Source organism: Thalassophryne amazonica, chromosome 6 (genome assembly GCF_902500255.1).
Source record: "Thalassophryne amazonica chromosome 6, fThaAma1.1, whole genome shotgun sequence".
In the NCBI taxonomy this organism is placed as follows: domain Eukaryota; kingdom Metazoa; phylum Chordata; class Actinopteri; order Batrachoidiformes; family Batrachoididae; genus Thalassophryne; species Thalassophryne amazonica.
The window spans coordinates 40,145,205-40,164,850 of NC_047108.1; positions in this window are offsets into that span (position 1 = coordinate 40,145,205).

The window sequence follows — 19,646 nt, forward strand, 5'->3', positions numbered from 1 at the left end:
AAAAGTTCCCTGAAAAGCCTTCAGTTAATGCAAAATGCTGCAGCTAGAGTACTGACAGGGACTAGAAGGAGAGAGCATATCTCACCCATATTGGCCTCTCTTCATTGGCTTCCTGTTAATTCTAGAATAGAATTTAAAATCTTCTTCTTACTTATAAGGTTTTGAATAATCAGGTCCCATCTTATCTTAGGGACCTCATAGTACCATATCACCCCAATAGAGCGCTTCGCTCTCAGACTGCAGGCTTACTTGTAGTTCCTAGGGTTTGTAAGAGTAGAATGGGAGGCAGAGCCTTCAGCTTTCAGGCTTCTCTCTGGAACCAGCTCCCAATTCGGATCAGGGAGACAGACACCCTCTCTACTTTTAAGATTAGGCTTAAAACTTTCCTTTTTGCTAAAGCTTATAGTTAGGGCTGGATCAGGTGACCCTGAACCATCCCTTAGTTATGCTGCTATAGACTGCTGGGGGGTTCCCATGATGCACTGAGTGTTTCTTTCTCTTTTTGCTCTGTATGCACCACTCTGCATTTAATCATTAGTGATTGATCTCTGCTCCCCTCCACAGCATGTCTTTTTCCTGGTTCTCTCCCTCAGCCCCAACCAGTCCAGCAGAAGACTGCCCCTCCCTGAGCCTGGTTCTGCTGGAGGTTTTCTTCCTGTTAAAAGGGCGTTTTTCCTTCCCACTGTAGCCAAGTGCTTGCTCACAGGGGGTCGTTTTGACCATTGGGGTTTTTACGTAATTATTGTATGGCTTTGCCTTACAATATGAATCGCCTTGGGGCAACTGTTTGTTGTGATTTGGTGCTATATAAATGAAATTGATTTGATTTGATTTTTATTTGTTTTATTCTTTTACTTCTGTTTTTATGTATTTGAAAAATTTTTATTCATTTTTAATTATTATTAAATTTTGTGTTGACTTGTTTTAAGGTAGGCCTTGAGACAGCTTTTGCTGTGATTTGGCGCATTATAACAATTCATTAATTAATTAACTTTAAAATTATTGGCAGTTGCAGTGTGCTGTGATATAGCGAGAAATTAATGCAAGTGTGTGATGTCAGAGTCTCTCCATGTACGGGCAAATTGAATTATAGACACACTAGCTACTCCCTCTTTTAGACAAAACAAAGCCCCATAATCCTGTACCCCCAATGGTGTATTAACGGTTACTTCATTGCATACCTATATCAATAGCAAAATTGATGTGAACAGTACTTCGTTGCCACATCAAGAGTAGCAATCATTCATCATTGCCCATTGTATCATGGAAAGAATCTACACAGTATAACAGTGAAAGTTAATAATAAAATTGATAAAAGAAAAACTAAATAAAAACACAGAATTCATCTCTAAGAAAAAAGAACCATGGCCTATATGTGTTAACACTTAGCAGCACAATATTTTAATTAGGCAATAAAAAACATCGTTTTCATCCTCATCAAGTTACACAGAAACTTTTCAGAGGATTAAATACAACAGAAAAAAAACAACATACCAAAGAACAGGAATTTAAAAACTCAGATCAAAAGTGTGGGGAGAATTATTAAAACACTTTATCAATTGTGAAGAAATACAAATGTTTCTTTCACCAAAACATCAATCTAGGCTTTCATCTCAATGTTGCTTCTGTCACATTGTAGCTGAACTATCAGGTCCTTTTAAGAAAATCCTCCTCTACACCACTTCACAGAAGCTGGATTTTATTTTTAATTAATTTATATCAAGTTGTAGAGGTTTGCTTTCAGTTTGAGTTTAAGGAAGATAACCTTAGATTTATTTATCTAAAGTTGTAACTCGTGTGTCACTCAGACAGCAAATTAAGAGGTTATTAATCAGCAGCTGCCTACTTCTTTAAAAATCACCGGAGAAACACTATATATAAGGCAACCCTGAATTAAAGGAGAAATGCCACTTTTAACAACCTGGACCTCATTTCTGGCATAAATATTGTCGTTTACTCACCAATATAACTTGGTGGTTTTTTTAGTCCATGGTTCAAATGATGTGTTCAGTTCAATCTAAGGCAAACATTTTTTCTTCAACTAAGGTGGATTAGAACTTTTTGTGATACACAGCACTAACTACTGGACAGGTGGAACCTAGCAGTCAATGTGACTCACTGATTTCAAAATGCAGCTCTTTTCAACCAGATGTGTGGTGCTGTGACATGTCAATCATCTGTCCAATCAGATTTCAGGGGAGTCCAGCGCAACGCTGGCCTCCGCTCTAGCTCCACCCATTCCAGGAAGTGTTTGACATTTGACATTTCCCGTTTCACTGTGGACTCCAAATTTGGCACTTCCTTTTTCAGTGTGAACTTGACACTGAGTTCCTGCGAGATTCCATGAGATGTCATCTGTCAATCCAGGAAGTGTTTGACATTTGACATTTCCTGTTTCACTGTGGACCCCAAATTTGGCACTTCCTGTTTCAGTGTGAACTTGACACTGAGTTCCTGCGAGATTCCATAAGAAGTCATCTGTCAATCCAGGAAATGTTTGACATTTGACATTTCCCGTTTCACTGTGGACTCAAAATTTGGCACTTCCTGTTTGGGACTCTCTGTACCATGAGCGAACGTCATGCCGCTGCCCATCGCTTTACTTGTATTACTACAGTAATTGCTACTGTAATACTAATTGCGACTGTAATAATAGTAGTAGTTCTACATGTTGACCATATGTTTCCACAGCAAACACTTGGTGGAGCTGCAGTAAGAAAAATGTTTGTCTCTTTCATTCTTTTTGTGGTTAAATGATGATTATTATGTGATGAGAAATGCTGCGTGTGTTTTTGTTGTCAAAATGCTGGAAGAAATTTGAAATTGATCACAACCTCTGAATAGAGGGATGTTTTAAACAAAGCTACTTTATTATGCAGGCACATGCTGAGAAATATTTATTTGTCATATTAAATGTAGATCAGTGTAGTAGGCAGTTTAAGAAAATGTGTTTTGGTGTGTGTGTGTGATCTGCTGTTGGTTGGTGTCTCTCCCAGCGTCCATGTTGCTGAGGACAGCAGGCTGCCAGCTCTCCTCCCTCTTTGTCCTACATTCTCTGCAGTGACGTCATTCTGTGGGCTGATCACGTGATCTGTCTGCCTGCCTGTCTCCGTGCACTTTAGTTGGATTATGGGCTGTGCTTCCCTTATTTATTTTTTTTTTAGGTTGTTTGTGCACTGATTAAGGTGTGGCTTCTGCATTTACAAGATGAGATGTTTGGATGAAAGCAGAATTGTACGTTTAACCCAAAGCTGGACAAAACTCCACTACAGATCAAATATCATGCACTGATATTTGTTTGAATCGTGCTCACAATACTCCCTTTATTCTGTGAGTATTGTGTTTATTCAGCAGGAAACTATGGATGTGATTTGCTGCAGGAGATGAAAGCACGGTAGCCTTCATGGCTCCCAGTGAGACCTTGGTGAACATTCTGTGCCCTGCACCTCCTCCTCCTCCTCTGCAGCAGCAGGGGAACGGGACGGTGCGAGCAGCTGCACAGCAAGCGGAGCAGAAAGAGAATAGAAACCCCAGAGATGGGTGGTCCTTGATGAAGTGAAACTGACCGCACTGCATCCTGCTCGGGGAATACGATCCCCAGCAATGTGATGAAGTATATTTCCAATCTGTCCCAGCAGAGTCTGCTCACTGGTTACAGTTAGAGACTATACAACAACATCTCTGGGCCCTTGGGTCAAAACCGAAGGTTGTGTTATTCTGTGTCATCAAAGACAGACAAATTCCAGTTAGACAATTTTTTAAAAAGGATTATATTTCAACAAATATTCACAATCATTTATCACATATTATTATTTACAAATGCAGCACAATGAAAATATGCTGTTGATGGAAATGATGCAGCAGTTTTCTCTGTGTGCACCAGATCCTGTCGCACCTCAGAAACTAAGCAGATTAGATGCTGATTAGTACTTGGCTGGGAGACAGTAAGACCAGGAGCTGTGTGTGTTTCTTTGTGTAGAACTAGAGTTGCATCAGGGAGGGCATCAGGTGTAAAAGTGATGCAGATCTGTGTATGAACGGGGCCAGCCAGAAGTAACTTTTGATACAAGGTATCATATTTTAATTAAAATGTGTAATAATGAGAGCAAAGCCTTTGACCAAGCAGCGTTTTTTTGGTTTGATTGAAATACTGTCAAAATGTAAGATTCAATAGGGCAATATTATTTTAATAATTTTCTTCAGAGGTTGATGATTTCGTTAGAAAAGTGATGTTTATACAACAAAAGATATTTATTCTCCTGACTTATGTGGCACTGACAACATGTATAACATGTATTACATTGCAATTATAAATATACTGAGAGATATTTAATGACTCTACTCTTTTCTACTCTTCTATTTTACTCTTCCTTCTTAGATATTTAAATTTACCTTAGTATACTAGCATAGTTCCACCTTAGAACTGGAATATTATATAAGATATACCTTACTGAATTTTCATAAAACAACATTTTAATTCAATGAAAGTAGATGCTATACAACATGGAAATATGCATTACAGGACCTCTAATTATAAATAAGCAACAAATTAGTAACAGTTCATATTATTTCTCTCTCTCTCTCTCTCTCCCTCTCTCTCTCTATGTATATGTATGTATGTACGAGGTCTGTCCATAAAGTAACAGTCCTTTTTATTTTTTTCAAAAACTATATGGATTTCATTCATATGTTTTTACGTCAGACATGCTTGAACACTTGTGCACATGCGTGAGTTTTTCCACGCCTGTCGGTGACGTCATTCGCCTGTGAGCACTCCTTGTGGAAGGAGTGATCCCGCCCCTCGTCGGATTTTCATTGTCTGGAAATGGCGGAATGAAAGGACTTTTTTCCATCAGAATTTTTTCAGAAGCTGTTAGAGACTGGCACCTGGAAACCATTCGAAAAATTTATCTGGCTTTCGGTGAAAATTTTACGGGCTTCACAGAGAATAAGGACTTTAACTACAGCTTTAAGGACCCCTTTAAGGACGGTCGGTGCACCGCGCTCAGAGCTGCGATGACGAGGCACAAACCACTGGATCATTTCTAAACGGATGGCTCTGTGGATACGAGACCGTCGTGTGCTCTTTCTCTGGTTATCACAAGAGCTGGACATCAGCCATTTTACTGGCAGATTTCACTTTTAACAAGAGATTTTGTCATGGAAAGCCGCGCGGAGGCTTCGCGCGTCACGACCGATTCGCTGATGAAGCGAGACAAAGGAACACCTCCGTTTTGGCATGTCAGAGGACAAGTTTGGACATGTCCAGCTCTCCACAAGTTCTCTTATACTCACTCGACTGGTAAGCACTGAAAGCCGAGATAGGCATGTCCCAACTTGTCCTCTAACACTCCGAAATTGAGGTGTTCCTTTGTCTCGCTTCCAAAGTGAATCGGTCGTGACGCGTGAAGCCTCCGCGTGGCTTTCCATGACAAAATCTCTTGTTAAAAGTGAAATCTGCCGGAAAATGGCTGATGTCCAGCTCTTGTGATAACCAGAGAAAGAACACACGATGGTCTCGTAACCACAGAGCGATCCATTTAGAAATGGTCCAGTGGTTTGTGCCTCGTCGTCGCAGCTCAGAGCGCGGCGCACCGACCGTCCTTAAAGGGGTCCTTAAAGCTGTAGTTAATGTCCTTATTCTCTGTGAAGCCCGTAAAATTTTCACCGAAAGCCAGATAAATTTTTCGAATGGTTTCCAGGTGCCAGTCTCTAACAGCTTCTGAAAAAATTCTGATGGAAGAAAAGTCCTTTTCATTCTGCCATTTCCAGACAATGAAAATCCGACGATGGGGCGGGACCACTCCTTCCAAAGGCATGCTCACAGGCGAATGATGTCACCGACAGGCGTGGAAAAACTCACGCATGCGCACGAGGGTTCAAGCATGTCTGACGTAAAATCATATGAATGAAATCCATATAGTTTTTGAAAAAATAAAAAGGTACGTTACTTTATGGACAGACCTCGTGTGTATATATATATATATATATATATATATATATATATATATATATATATATATATCATAGAAATTTGATTCTTTCTTCAAGATCTGTAATCAGTGTCACAAAAATAGATATTATTTTTGCCTAATTCACAGATTTGATTATAAATAACTAATTATCACTGAGCACTTTTTAAAAAGCTGATCCATTAGGTAGTCAGTTTTTTGGATTCCTGGGATATTTCAACAAGACGTATGCAACATGGATAGAGTACTAACAGGGCTTTATATTGATTTTCAGATAAAAACATTACTTACCTGAAAATTTAATGTTGTTTGAAGTGACAGTGACTATGTGAAATGTATCGATTCTTGGCAGACGACAGCTTATGTAATTTGAAGAAAAGCTAGCAGAATTCTTTTCAAATCCTTTTAATGCCCCCTCGATCGGGTGAAAACAGGTAATCGTACAAGTCCAGAGGGTGGTTTCATTATTAGTCCATTTGTTATGTGCAGACGCGGGTTGAGGAGCGGACCTGCGTCTGACTGAACCCAGCGCTGAATAACCAGAAAGCGGTTCCAAAAACAAAACATTTATTTCCTTTTTGTGCAATAATTGTGTACAACATAAAAGTGTGGGTCCGTGTCACTACACTTTCCCAACAGGATTTCTCGGCCAATCGTCATGGATCCCGAGGGGCGTCAACCATCGAGTGAACCACCAATGGAAATGCAAGGGGTACAGGTGCCAGCAGGAGGCGTATTAGGTGAGCTGCAGCAAATCTTAACCGCCTTCACTGCTCGGTTGGACTTGGTAACCGAGCAGAACGTTATACTCAATCGGAGGATGGAGGCTCTCACCGCTCAGGTGGAAGCGCATGCGCAGGACGCTGCTGCAGCACCTCCTCCTGCTGACCGAGTGCCGAATGCAGACATTCCAGTGGTCGTTCAACGAACTCCCCCCCCCCCCCCCCCCCCGTCCCCTGAAGCATACAAAAGCCCTCCAGAGCCGTACGGAGGTTGTGTCGAGACGTGCGCAGACTTCCTGATGCAGTGTTCGCTCGTCTTTGCACAGCGTCCCATCATGTACGCGTCAGATGCCAGCCGGGTGGCTTATGTTATAAACTTGCTTCGAGGAGAGGCACGTGCCTGGGCTACGGTGCTCTGGGAGCAGAATTCACGGCTCCTAACAACATATGCTGGATTTGTGCGGGAGTTCCAACAAGTGTTTGATCACCCCAATAGAGGCGAGACCGCTTCGAACGTGCTGTTGTCAATGAGACAGGGGCGTTGGAGTGCAGCAGAGTATGCAGTCGACTTCCGCATCGCGGCAGCGAGGTCCGGCTGGAATACTGTTGCACTCTGTGCCGCCTTCATAAACGGACTGTCTCCAGTCCTGAAGGAGCACCTGCTGGCTAAGGACGAGCCGCAGGATTTTGACGGGCTTATCGACCTGGTCATATGGTTAGACAACCGATTAGAAGAACATCGTCGGGAACGGGGCGAGGGGTGTGGCCGGGCACGAGCCGTCCCTCTTCCTTCTGGGTCCGAAAGGGTGCCGCCGTCCCCACGCTCCACAGCCAGAGAGCTCCGTGTGGCAACAGCTCCCCCTGCTGACGAAGCTATGGACACAAGCAGGACCATAGTAAAATCAAATAACAGACAACAGAGGCTGGCCCGCGGGGAGTGTTATTTCTGTGGCTCGAGTGAGCACCTACAGAAGAACTGCCCCAAGCGGTTAAAACTACAATGCCCGCCCTTAGAGACTGGGCTAAGGGTGGGCCATAACACTCACATGGGGAAACCCGTAAATCTGCACGCATCCCAGTCACGATCCTGAGTGGGGATCTAACCCTTCACGCCCCAGCACTGGTGGACACGGGGTCGGAAGGGAATCTGTTGGACAGCAGATGGGCAAGGGATGTTGGGCTCCCTGTAGTGGCCCTACCTTCACCATTGAAGGTACAGGCACTAGATGGCACCCTTCTCCCATTAATCACACACCAGACACAGCCCGTGACATTGGTTGTGTCTGGAAATCACAGGGAGGAGATTGTGTTTTATGTAACACCTTCTACCTCCCGAGTGATTTTGGGTTTTCCATGGATGGTAAAGCACAATCCCCGGATAGATTGGACGTCTGGGGTTATGACGCAGTGGAGCGAAACCTGCCACCGGCAGTGCTTAGGATCCTCGGTTCCACCCGGTGTGACAGCTAAGGTTCTAGTCCCCCCCAATCTGGCGGCTGTGCCAGCCGAGTACCACGACCTTGCTGACGTCTTCAGCAAGGATCTGGCACTCACGCTGCCCCCGCACCGTCTGTACGATTGTGCCATTGATTTGATCCCGGGCGTCGAGTACCCGTCCAGCAGGCTGTACAACCTCTCATGTCCGGAGTGCGAATAAATGGAGACCTACATCCGGGACTCTTTAGCTGCCGGGTTGATCCGGAACTCCACCTCCCCGATGGGTGCTGGTTTCTTTTTTGTGGGCAAGAAAGACGGCGGACGTCCATGCATTGACTACAGAGGGCTGAACGAAATCACGGTTCGCAACCGATACCCGTTACCTCTGTTAGATTCAGTGTTCATGCCCCTGCATTGAGCCCAAATTTTCACCAAATTGGATCTTAGGAATGCGAATCACCTGGTTCGGATCCGGAAGGGAGACGAGTGGAAGACGGCATTTAACACCCCGTTAGGTCACTTTGAGTACCTGGTCATGCCGTTCGGCCTCACCAATGCGCCCGCTACGTTCCAAGCTTTGGTTAATGATGTCTTGCGGGACTTCCTGCATCCGGCCAAGGTTGCGGCGGTGAGAGATTGGCCCCAACCGACAAGCCGTAGGAAACTGCAGCAGTTCCTCGGCTTTGCAAATTTCTACCGGAGGTTCATTAAGGGCTACATCCAGGTAGTTAGCCCCCTGACGGCCCTAACCTCCACTAAAGTCCCCTTCACCTGGTCGGATCGGTGCGAAGCCGCGTTTAGGGAGTTGAAACGCTGGTTCTCGACTGCACCAGTTCTGGTGCAGCCCGATCCCAATCGCCAGTTTATAGTTGAAGTGGATGCCTCTGACTCAGGGATAGGAGCCGTGCTGTCCCAGAGTGCGGAGTTCAACAAGGTTCTCCCTTCTTGTGCCTATTTTTCCCGCAGGTTGACCCCGGCTGAAAGGAACTATGACGTCAGCAATCGGGAACTTCTGGCGGTGAAAGAGACCCTTGAGGAGTGGAGACACCTGTTGGAGGGAGCTGTGGTACCTTTCACGGTTTTCACGGACCATCGGAACCTGGAGTACATCCAGACCGCTAAGTGTCTGAACCCCAGGCAAGCCCGTTGGTCATTGTTCTTCGGTCGGTTTGACTTCCAAATCACGTATCGCCCCGGGACCAAGAACCAACGGTCCGATGCACTGTCCCGGGTGAAGAACAGACTGTACGTCCCACCAGAGGCCAGAGCTGCAGTCTTGGACTTCTGTCATGGTTCCAAGCTCTCCTGCCACCCAGGGGTGCAAAGAACCGTAGCAGTTGTAGAAGAATTTTTAGGTCCATATTTGAACTGTGATGAACTATCAAATGTCCTGATCCGAACTGTATGTCCTCTGGTTGAACTAGCAGGTGTTCAACCCAAAAAAAGGGCTCTATTAGTCATTTAGTCTGTCAGGGGCTTTCCAAGGCCTTTTAGGTGCTTTCCCGCAGGCCGCGTGCAGGGGCCTCAGGCCAGCTGCACGTGTGGTTGAGGCCACGTGCGGAGGGGGCCTCAGGCCAGCTGCACCTGTGGCTGAAGGTCTTTTAAAAAAATCAGTTGTAAATCCTTCATGTTTTAATGGGAGCGTTTGTCACATTGAAATAATGGCCTAACACCTGCTTAGGGTTCACTAGAAGACGCTTCCAATAGAAAACCATGTCTTGGGAATGAAATAAATAAAAAAGTCGAAGGAGGAGCGATGCCCGCGGGTCTCCAATAAATAGACGAGCGCGGTTGTCATATTCAGTCTCTCTAGAGGACTCAGTTTGTCTAAGCTTTGTGTCGAAGGCTTAAATAAACTTAAAAACTCTGTGCATTTTATCTTGCTTAAGGCTGAATTATTCTAAAGTGTTGTGTCCTCTTTCTAGCATATCACTTGCAATTAGTTTGTGTTATCTAAAAGACGACATCCTGAGAAGACCAAAAAGACGAGCCGCGACAGAACTTGGCGAGCCAGCTTCAGGAGGGTCCAGGGGCATTCCGGCAGCCTGGGGCAGTCCAGCTCATCCCTCCAGACCGTAAATAACAGTGATCACGACTAAAAGGTAAGCAGAAACCTTTTATAATTTCTGCACGATCTGGAGGAGTGAGTCAGGATTTCCGCCCAAGTTGACAGGTGATATTTTTTAATTGCCTCTTACCCAAAAGAACCTGGACTAAGAAAATTGATAAGAGACTAAAAAAAGATAAGATTGAAAATTATCAGGCCTTGTAGATAAAATGCTCAGAAGGTGTGTGTGTTCCCGGGAAAAAGAATGTCTATGTGAGTGAAAGGTCAGGAATGTTCATGAACTCTGGTGCGGAAAGAGTGCGTGGAGAACTAACCTGGATGCTTGGGGAATAATTGGTGTTGAAATTCGTTACTAACGTGCCGGCTGATAGCATGCGCTGTAGGGGTTAATTTAGGGGAGTATACTGACAAATAGATACAAGGTAATACAAGGTTATTTAAAGAGTTTAACAGAGACTGAAGTGAAATAAGTGAGAAAAAAGAGTTTAACAAGAGAATACGTGCAGAGAAAGCACAAGATAAGCGCCTGAGGGGGCGCAGTAGAAATACCGTACGTGATAAAGAGATTTAAAGAGAAAAGTGCAAAGAAGCACAGCTGACAGTAAGTAAAAGAGCTCAATAAAGGACGTCATTTTTTAAGAAAAGAGAAAAACTATAAAAAAATAATAAAATAAATAGAGAGTTAGTGCAGAATACATGAGAATTAATGAAGCAGAAAATAGTGCAGTAAGGCACCAAATACACGCTTGTGGGGCGTGGGAGAAGAATAAGTAATTAAGTACACAGTAATATGAGTTTTTTTTATAAGAAAAGAAAAAGAGAATATTTTCAGTGCAAAGGCACATTAAGCTCACGAGGAGCTCAGTAAGTGAAAAAAAAAAAAAAGGCAGAAGAAAGTGCAGAAAGGCACAGGATACGCACGCGAGGCGCGGTAAGGCGTAGAAGTAAATGAAATATTGTATGCTCAGAAAGGAGCTTGTGAAAATAATATAGTAAGCACAGGATACGCACGCGAGGCGCGGTAAGGCGTAGAAGTAAATGAAATATTGTATGCTCAGAAAGGAGCTGGTGAAAAATAATATATTAAGCACAGGATACGCACGCGAGGCGCGGTAAGGCGTAGAAGTAAATGAAATATTGTACGCTCAAAGAGGGCTTGAAAAAGTAATATATGAAGTTGCTGACAGCGCCAGAGAAGCTGTCTAACGTGAAGAAGAGATACATGCTTAAACAGAACACATTGGTGTTAAGTGACTAAAAAGGTTGTTTAAAGCTGCGGAGTGAAAAGTGGCAGAAGTCTAGATAGAGATATATAGAAAGTTGTTTTTAATAATTTTTGTGTATAAAGCTTTTGAAGATTGGTGTGTGGGAGAGTGGAGAGTAATCTGTGTAAAGCTGTGAGAACTTGCAGGCTGGCTGACATACAAGATTAATGTGAAAGAGTACGAGGGGGAGGTATTTAGACCCAACAGGAGGACTTGGGAGGTGCATGACAGGCAGAGAGGAAAGTGTGAAACAGAGGCAGTGAAGAAAAAGACAGGAGAAGAGTGCTATGTAAATACAGAGAAGGTAGATATTATTTCAAAGAGAGAAAACTAATAAACAAACATAGCAGAAAAAGACGAGAAGCAGAAAGTTAAAAAAAAAAATAAATAAAATAAAAATTAGAAGGGAAATAGAAAGTCGGGAGCAAAGACATTAGGAGGTGTTAGGGTTGTAAGAGGATTAAATAAATAAAGTTGGTTATAAATCAAAAGAGTTAAAGCTTAGATTATAGTGAAAAAGCTGACAGACTGATCAATGCTTGGGACAGTCTTTGATGGGAGACTTAAGTGATGATGAAATAATACTCCCAGAACATTACTTGACTGACGGAGACATCGAAACCCAGGGAATCAGGACACATTTTTGGCTGGAAAGGACCTATTTTGACAGGGTAGGAGCAGAACATTGGCAGGACGAACAAGAGATCAATCAGAAATTATGGCAGATTACTAAGGTAATCAATCTGAAGCAAAAGAAAGAACAATTCCCTCGAATTAATTGGGAGCTGCTGATAAGACGTCTGTGGCATCAGGGTTTAACCCCGTGGCTGGAGCTGCTTTGTGCTGACCCTAATAAAGAACTTAGCATACCATTAAATCATTTAGTAACACTACCAACCGATCCAGGTGAAGAACTGTTTCCTAGGTTGACTCTGACTGTGGTCCCAAGGAAGGTTCGGTGGGAAACAGGTAAATTTTCATATTTAGTTAAAGAAAAAGAAGACGGGCATAGCAGTTGGAAATTTAATCCTTTTAAGGGTTTAAAATACAAAACAGGTGTGACAGCCAGCAAGTTATTGGTCTGGATCAGGACAGCCCCTGAGGGACTACCAGAACACCATAGAAACACCTCACATAGCGTTTGTCAGGGTTACATGGGTAACTCTCAAGGTCAAGGTCGGGAAAGTACCCCGCTAGACTTAGTACTAAGAAAATATCCAGGAAAACGCACTAAGGCCAACCAATGTATGAGAAAGTGGCACAAAAGGTCACATGGGGGCAGGCAATGGCCTTTGGTGGGATCATTTGATCCGGTGATGTGTGAAGCAGTTGCGGTAGAAATACAGAAAAAAGAAATTAAAGATCAGCAGAAGAACGTAAAAAACAACAAAAAACGCACTGAAGAAAAAGAAGTTTTGGCCTTGTTCAAGCAGGAAGCACAGAGGCTACAGCAGAAAAGAGAAAAAATGACAGAGGAAAGATCCAAAGAGACTAAAGCCAGTGCACCGAGCTGGGAAGCAGAGCCACCCCCATATAAACGTCATGATATAGGGAAGACAGCTGGACAATTTGTATTAGGAACTCGTGAAGAGGACCAAGGCATGGATGTGGAGGGCAAATTCACACTGACACTAAAAGCTCGAGAGCCACAAGGAGACAGGTCCTCAGTCTGTCAAATGGATCATACAAGGTCTCCAAGTCCGAAAGTAAGTGGTCGCACACCACGACCAGCAGGGGGGGGCCACAAATAACAGTGACACGGAGGCAGACGAGGATAAAGAGAGAGACCTGAAGGCTCCGCCTGCACATCGAGGTCCACTGAAAACCGTCCCCTCCCACCATAAGTCAGCCGACTGGACCTTCACAGGCTATAGAGGCTCCGAAGAGTGGCACAAGAGCTTCTGTGACACACTGGATCTGGCCAGAAGAGATAATGAAGAACTAGCTGAGCAACTTCGGCTAGCGAAGGAAAGAATACAAAGACATAGGGACGCCGAGGAAAGAAGAATATTACAACAATCGACGCCCAATCAAGGGAATCACATTATAGAGCCACCCACCCGAAAAATTTCTGGTGAGATCATCATTGAGACTGCAAAAGAGGCCCGACTCAGGCAAAGACAACAATGTGTAGCCAAAGACATAGCGGCTTTAGAACAGAATATAACCGACTGGATGGACTGCCTGGAACCAGTCAGTCGCACTCGATCTGGAAGACAGTATGGAGTCCGCACAGAAGAAGAGGAGGACGAAGACCTCATATGCCCATTGGTGGTTAGAAATGGTCATCATGTGTATACCCCATGGAGCTGGACAGACATGGTGGGGCTGGCCAACAGACTGCCAGACATCACCCAAGGAGCTGGGAGATGGATAACTGCCTTAGAAGAAGGCACTGCAGGGGTAACCTTGTCTTTAGGTGACATAAAAGCCTTGCTAATGCATGTCATGGGAAAACATGACACTGAAGAATTAGCAGGAAAGGTTGGACTAACACAAATGATGGGCACAAATCAACATGATGAAGTCCCCTTTAATCGCTATAGAAACTCCATGTGGGAAGGACTGAGAAGAAAGTACCCTGAGGTCTTGGATCCCTCTAAATTGGATGATGAGGAGTGGACACCTGAAGAGTGCCCAAAGAAGTTCCTGCACCGATTCCAGAAGAGATGGGCGGAGGAAACAGGAAATGCATGGAACCATTCTCCAGCAACAGAAATCCTGTTTAAAATAACTGTAAAAAAGGCTCTACCAGATGAGGTTCAGAAAGCCCTAGATGGAGTCGTGGGACTATCAAAAATGAATTGGGCTTTATACTCTGAGCATATTTGTCACCATCTTGAAATCTACAAGAAAGAAAAACAAAAAGAAGAAGATGCAGCAAAATCCCTGACGAAAAAATTGGTGCAGATGCAGTTGGGAGAGCTAACCAAAGTCAAGAAAGAAAAAACAAAGACCCAGGCACCAATGATGACCCCTGTTCCTTCTGAGTCGGCAAGCCTAGGCCCTACGGCAAACACTGCTGCCACCATACAGGCACCTGTGGTAACAGCCACACAGAGCCCCCAAGGAGCAGCAGGGAGCACTGCTGCAGGAGAAGTCTCAGCACCAGTGGAGCATCACTATCACTACCATAGCACTGGCACACCCGGAAATGGACCCACCTACAGTCATGGGTGGAGAGGAGAGTCACGGAACTTTCAAGGTCAAAGAGGAGGGTGGCGAAGAGGATCTCGCCAACCTTCATTTGGAAACAGATTCCAAAACTCAGCTCCCAGGAACAGTCAAGCGGGACCGCCTATGGGACCAACACCCCCAATAGGGGATCAACCCTCTAATGAATGTTGGAGCTGTGGACAACCTGGACATCGAATGAGAAATTGTCCGGCCCGACCTTGGGTTGGACCCTCTGCCTATTGGCAATAGGGGGGCCTAGAGAAGACAGAGGGGGAAACGGTGGCATTGGCTATTTCGATGATACCTAAGGAAGAGCCAACCGTCACTGTTAATATACAAAACAGAGATTTCCCTTTCATGGTGGATACAGGGGCAACATACTCTTGCATAGGGAAAATGGGCGCTCATCTCCCCCTCTCTGGGTCTGTAATTAAGACCATCGGCTTCTCTGGGAAGACTCAAATAATACCGTTTACACGCCCACTTCCTGTAACGATTGCAGGAAAAACAATTGAAGCACCCCTGTTATACTCACAAAATACACCTGTGAATTTGCTGGGAAGAGACATTTTATGTAAGCTACAAACCCAGATAGTGTGTACCCATCAAGGACTGCAAATACACTTTCCCGACGAAGCACTCGCCAACATTATGGTGCTTATGGACATGGAAAACAAGGTCCGACCTGTGCAACCCATGGTATACTGGCTGAAGTTACAACCAGAAAATTCAAATCTTCAACTGCAATGGGAAAAATGGAAGCCCTGGGCCGAACAACACTATGAAGCAGTATATACACCTAGTTTACCTTTACATGTCACCCTGATGTTCGATGCCAAACAAGAACAAACTGACTATGCATGCTGCTGGGATGCATTGATGAATCAACGGCTGTTTCACATAACCACCACAGAAATTTATTTAGGCCCCCAAGGGGCCGCAGCTTCTGTCAAGCTAACTTCAGCTGAACAACAATGGTATCAAGTGCCGAATGCCATGCCTCATGTGACCCTTTTAGTCTCAGAAAAGTATGAATCCCATGACCTAGGTCCAATGGTAAAGACAGCCTCAGAAGTTGAAGAATGGCAAAACATGGAAAGTCCACAAGTACATCTGTCAAAAGACCAGCAGTTTATACAAATTAATTTAAAAGTAAATGATGAGGCTATAGCTCAAAAAGTGGAGCTCAATCCTAGACCAGAGGGACAGATGGTGTTATCGGCCCAACAAAAGAAATTGTTAGAGCAAATACCACCAGTGGTGTGGTCCAAAAGCAAAACGGATGTAGGACTAGTAAAAACAGCCTTACCAGTAAAAATAAAAGTAAAACCGGGAGCAAAACTGCCTCACCAAAGGCAGTATCCATTAAAACCTCAGGCTATTGAAGGCATAAAACCAGTAATTAAGGGACTAATGGCAGCTGGAGTTCTAATAAAAACTGCAAGCCCATGCAATACTCCTATCTATCCTATCCCTAAAAACAATACCAAAGAGTATCGGCTGGTACATGATCTGCGTCCTATCAATGCAATAATAGAAATGGATGCACCTATAGTACCTGATCCGCATACTATACTATCAAGCATCCCTGCTGGAGCAGAATGGTACACAGTAATAGATCTGTGTTCAGCCTATTTCAGTGTGCCTGTGCACCCAGACTCACAACATTTGTTTGCATTCACATTTCTGGGACAACAGCTAACGTATACACGGCTACCTCAGGGACTGAACCTGTCCCCAGCCATCTTTAACAAAGTCCTGGCTGAAGATTTACAACACCTTGACATACCCAGTACATTGGTGCAATATATGGATGATCTCCTTATTGCATCAGAGACTCAAGAACAGTGTGAAAAAGATTCATTAATTGTATTGCATGCATTGGCAGATGGAGGTCATAAAGTAAGTAAGGACAAATTGCAGTTCTGCAAACAACAAGTAGAATACTTGGGAAGACAGTTGTGTGGGACCACGCGATGTATAGCCCCAAGCCAAGTGGAGGCTATAATCAAGGCTCCCAAACCCCAAACAGTGGGACAGATGCTTTCATTCCTTGGGATGGCAGGGTACAGTCGGCCGTGGATTTGTGATTATGCTATAAAAACTGCACCTTTGCGTGCCATGATTAGAGCAGTGGGGCAAACAAGCAATGCAGCTCTCCTCGTCTGGACAGATCAGGCAACGGGAGCTTTTGAGGCCCTAAAAACAGACATGCAATCTGCTCCCGCGTTAGGTAACCCAGATTATGGGAAACCTTTCCATTTGTATGTTACTGAAAAAGCTGGTTATGCTTGTGCTGTACTAATGCAGGAAACAAATGAAGGAAAACAACCATTGGCCTATTATAGTACAAAGCTTGACAACATTGAAACAGGATTGCCACCATGCTATCAGGGTCTAGCAGCAGCTGCCTTTGCATTTCAAAAAGCATCATCCATAATCATGGGACATGCAGTAACGTTGTACACGTCGCATCAGTTACATGCCCTGCTAACCAGTCAACGTTTTGTCTTAACACAAGCTAGACGCACTGGATATGAAGTTGTGTTGTCCGCCCCAGAAATAACAATACAACGTTGTCACACGGCGAATCCCGCCACCAAATTGACCACACCGTTAGATGGTACTCCACATAACTGTGTGGCAGAGACAGAGAAATTTTTGAGAGCCAGAGAACATTTGTATAATCACGCCATAGATGCAGATCTAACCCTGTTCGTGGACGGCTCATGCTTTCGGGATGCCGCGGGATTGCATGCAGGTATGGGGATTGTTAAACTAAACACGGATGGCGAGACCTTTGAATTACTGGAGTCCCAAGGAATTGATCAGCCTTGTTCAGCCCAACTGGCAGAAATCAACGCCTTAACTATGGCTTGCCAGATAGCTAAAGATCAACGTGTTAATATCTACACAGACTCAGCCTACGCTTATGGCGTATGTCATGTACATGCAAACATTTGGAAACAAAGGGGATTCCTGAGAGCAGATGGCACCCCTGTCACTCATGGAGAAGCGATTTCCCAACTGTTACAAGCTCTCCAATTACCGTCTGAGGTAGCCATCATTAAATGTGCAGGTCATCAAAAGAATAATAACATCATAGCTCAAGGTAACAACCTAGCAGATGACGCAGCGCGCAAAGGAGCACAAGGAGAAAATATGTTTCCCCTGCTAACCATCCAAGATTGTGCCCCACTGGTTTCACTTGACGCACTGATAGTGGCTCAAAGTAGGGCCAGTGGAGAAGAAAAACGAATGTGGGTTAAACGAGGCGCTATTGAGACACGCAGTCAGGGGCCAGCGGACAAGCTGTGGCGCAGTAGTCATGGACATTTTGTGTTACCCACCAATTTATTACGACATGCAATCATTTGGGCCCACGGACCCGATCATTGTTCGCGAGTCCAAATTATGAACAAACTAAAAGCTGTCTGGTGGTCACCATATATGGCAGCAACAGTGGACCGTTTGTTGAATGAGTGTGAGGTATGTGCACAGTACAATGTCCGGAAATCATTCACAGCCCCTTTAGCCCACATTCCGGTCCCTGATGGGCCATTCAGACATCTTATGATGGATTTCATAGACATGGGAGCTGAAAATCGAGTTAAACGAATGAGATATGTTTTGGTACTGATATGCAGATTCAGCCGATGGATTGAGGCAGTAGCCTCTGCAAATCAAGACCATAAAACGGTAGCCAAATTCTTGTGCCGAGATGTCTTTCCAAGATTTGGCATTCCAAATACTATCTCATCTGACAACGGTAGGGCTTTTGTAGCCAAGGTTACACAAGAAACATTCAAACAATTGGGTATCAAACAGAAGTTTGGGTGTGTTTATCACCCCCAATCAAATGGGGCGGTGGAACGGGCTAATGGCATTTTAAAGAACAAACTAGCAAAAATCATAGCAGACAGCAATGGCAAACTAACCTGGCTGGATGCGTTGCCGCTTGCTTTATTGTCAATGCGCTCACAAACTAACCGACTAACCCATTTGACACCATTTGAAGCTCTTACAGGTCGGCCGATGCCTATTCCATACCTGAGAGGACCCTACGAAGGACCATCGCTGGAGCAGCTACAAGACGAATGGCATAATTATCTGAGACAGTTAACCCAAATACACAAAACTATCTTTTTGCAGGTCAAAGGTGCTACAGAAGACAGAGAAGCAGAGATTCCACTTGAAAATCAGAGCATCCAGCCTGGTGATCTGGTTTACGTCAAGGTGTTCAAAAAGAAGTGGGACAGGCCCCGCCGAGAAGGTCCTTTCAAAGTTATTCTTGCCTCACGTACAGCAGTCAAAGTAGACGGTAAGGACACTTGGTTTCATTTAAACCACTGCTGTAGGGTTGGTGGCCCAGCGCCCCTGCGGCCTCGGCAAGCTCGTCTTGGCAGAGCCGCCGGGCCAAGGGGGGAAGCAGGAGAAGCCAGAGACCCTACAGCAGCACCGAGGGACGGCCACGCCTCCCTGCAGCCAGAAGAAGCACCGAGGGAAGGCCACGCCTCCCTGCAGCCAGGCGAACACCGGCCAAGGCGCTCACAGAGACTGATTGAACAAAGACGACGCACAGCTTCAGAGAGTAGTGGATCCCTGCCAGATAGAGCAGCGACAGACTCAGATGCAGACTCAGAGACAACTGGAGACGCAGGCCAACAGACAGACAGAAATACAGACCGACAGATAGACAGGCCACAGGAGACATCAGACTCGGACAGCAACTCAGTAGATTTACCGACAGAAGAACCGCAGGAAGTACAACCCAGACAAAGCACAGATACACCACACATCCCTAGTGACAGCTCATCTAGTGACGGCTCACTTAGTAGCACATCTAGTAGCACATCTCAACAGTCATCAGAGCAATGATTAAGGAATTATTCAAGGGATTGACAATACTACTGGTGGTCAGTATGGGAGAAAATAGACATCCAAAACATACAACGGACTGTGCCGTGGCCATGGCCGCAATAGCAGCTAAACAAGGCATTCTAAA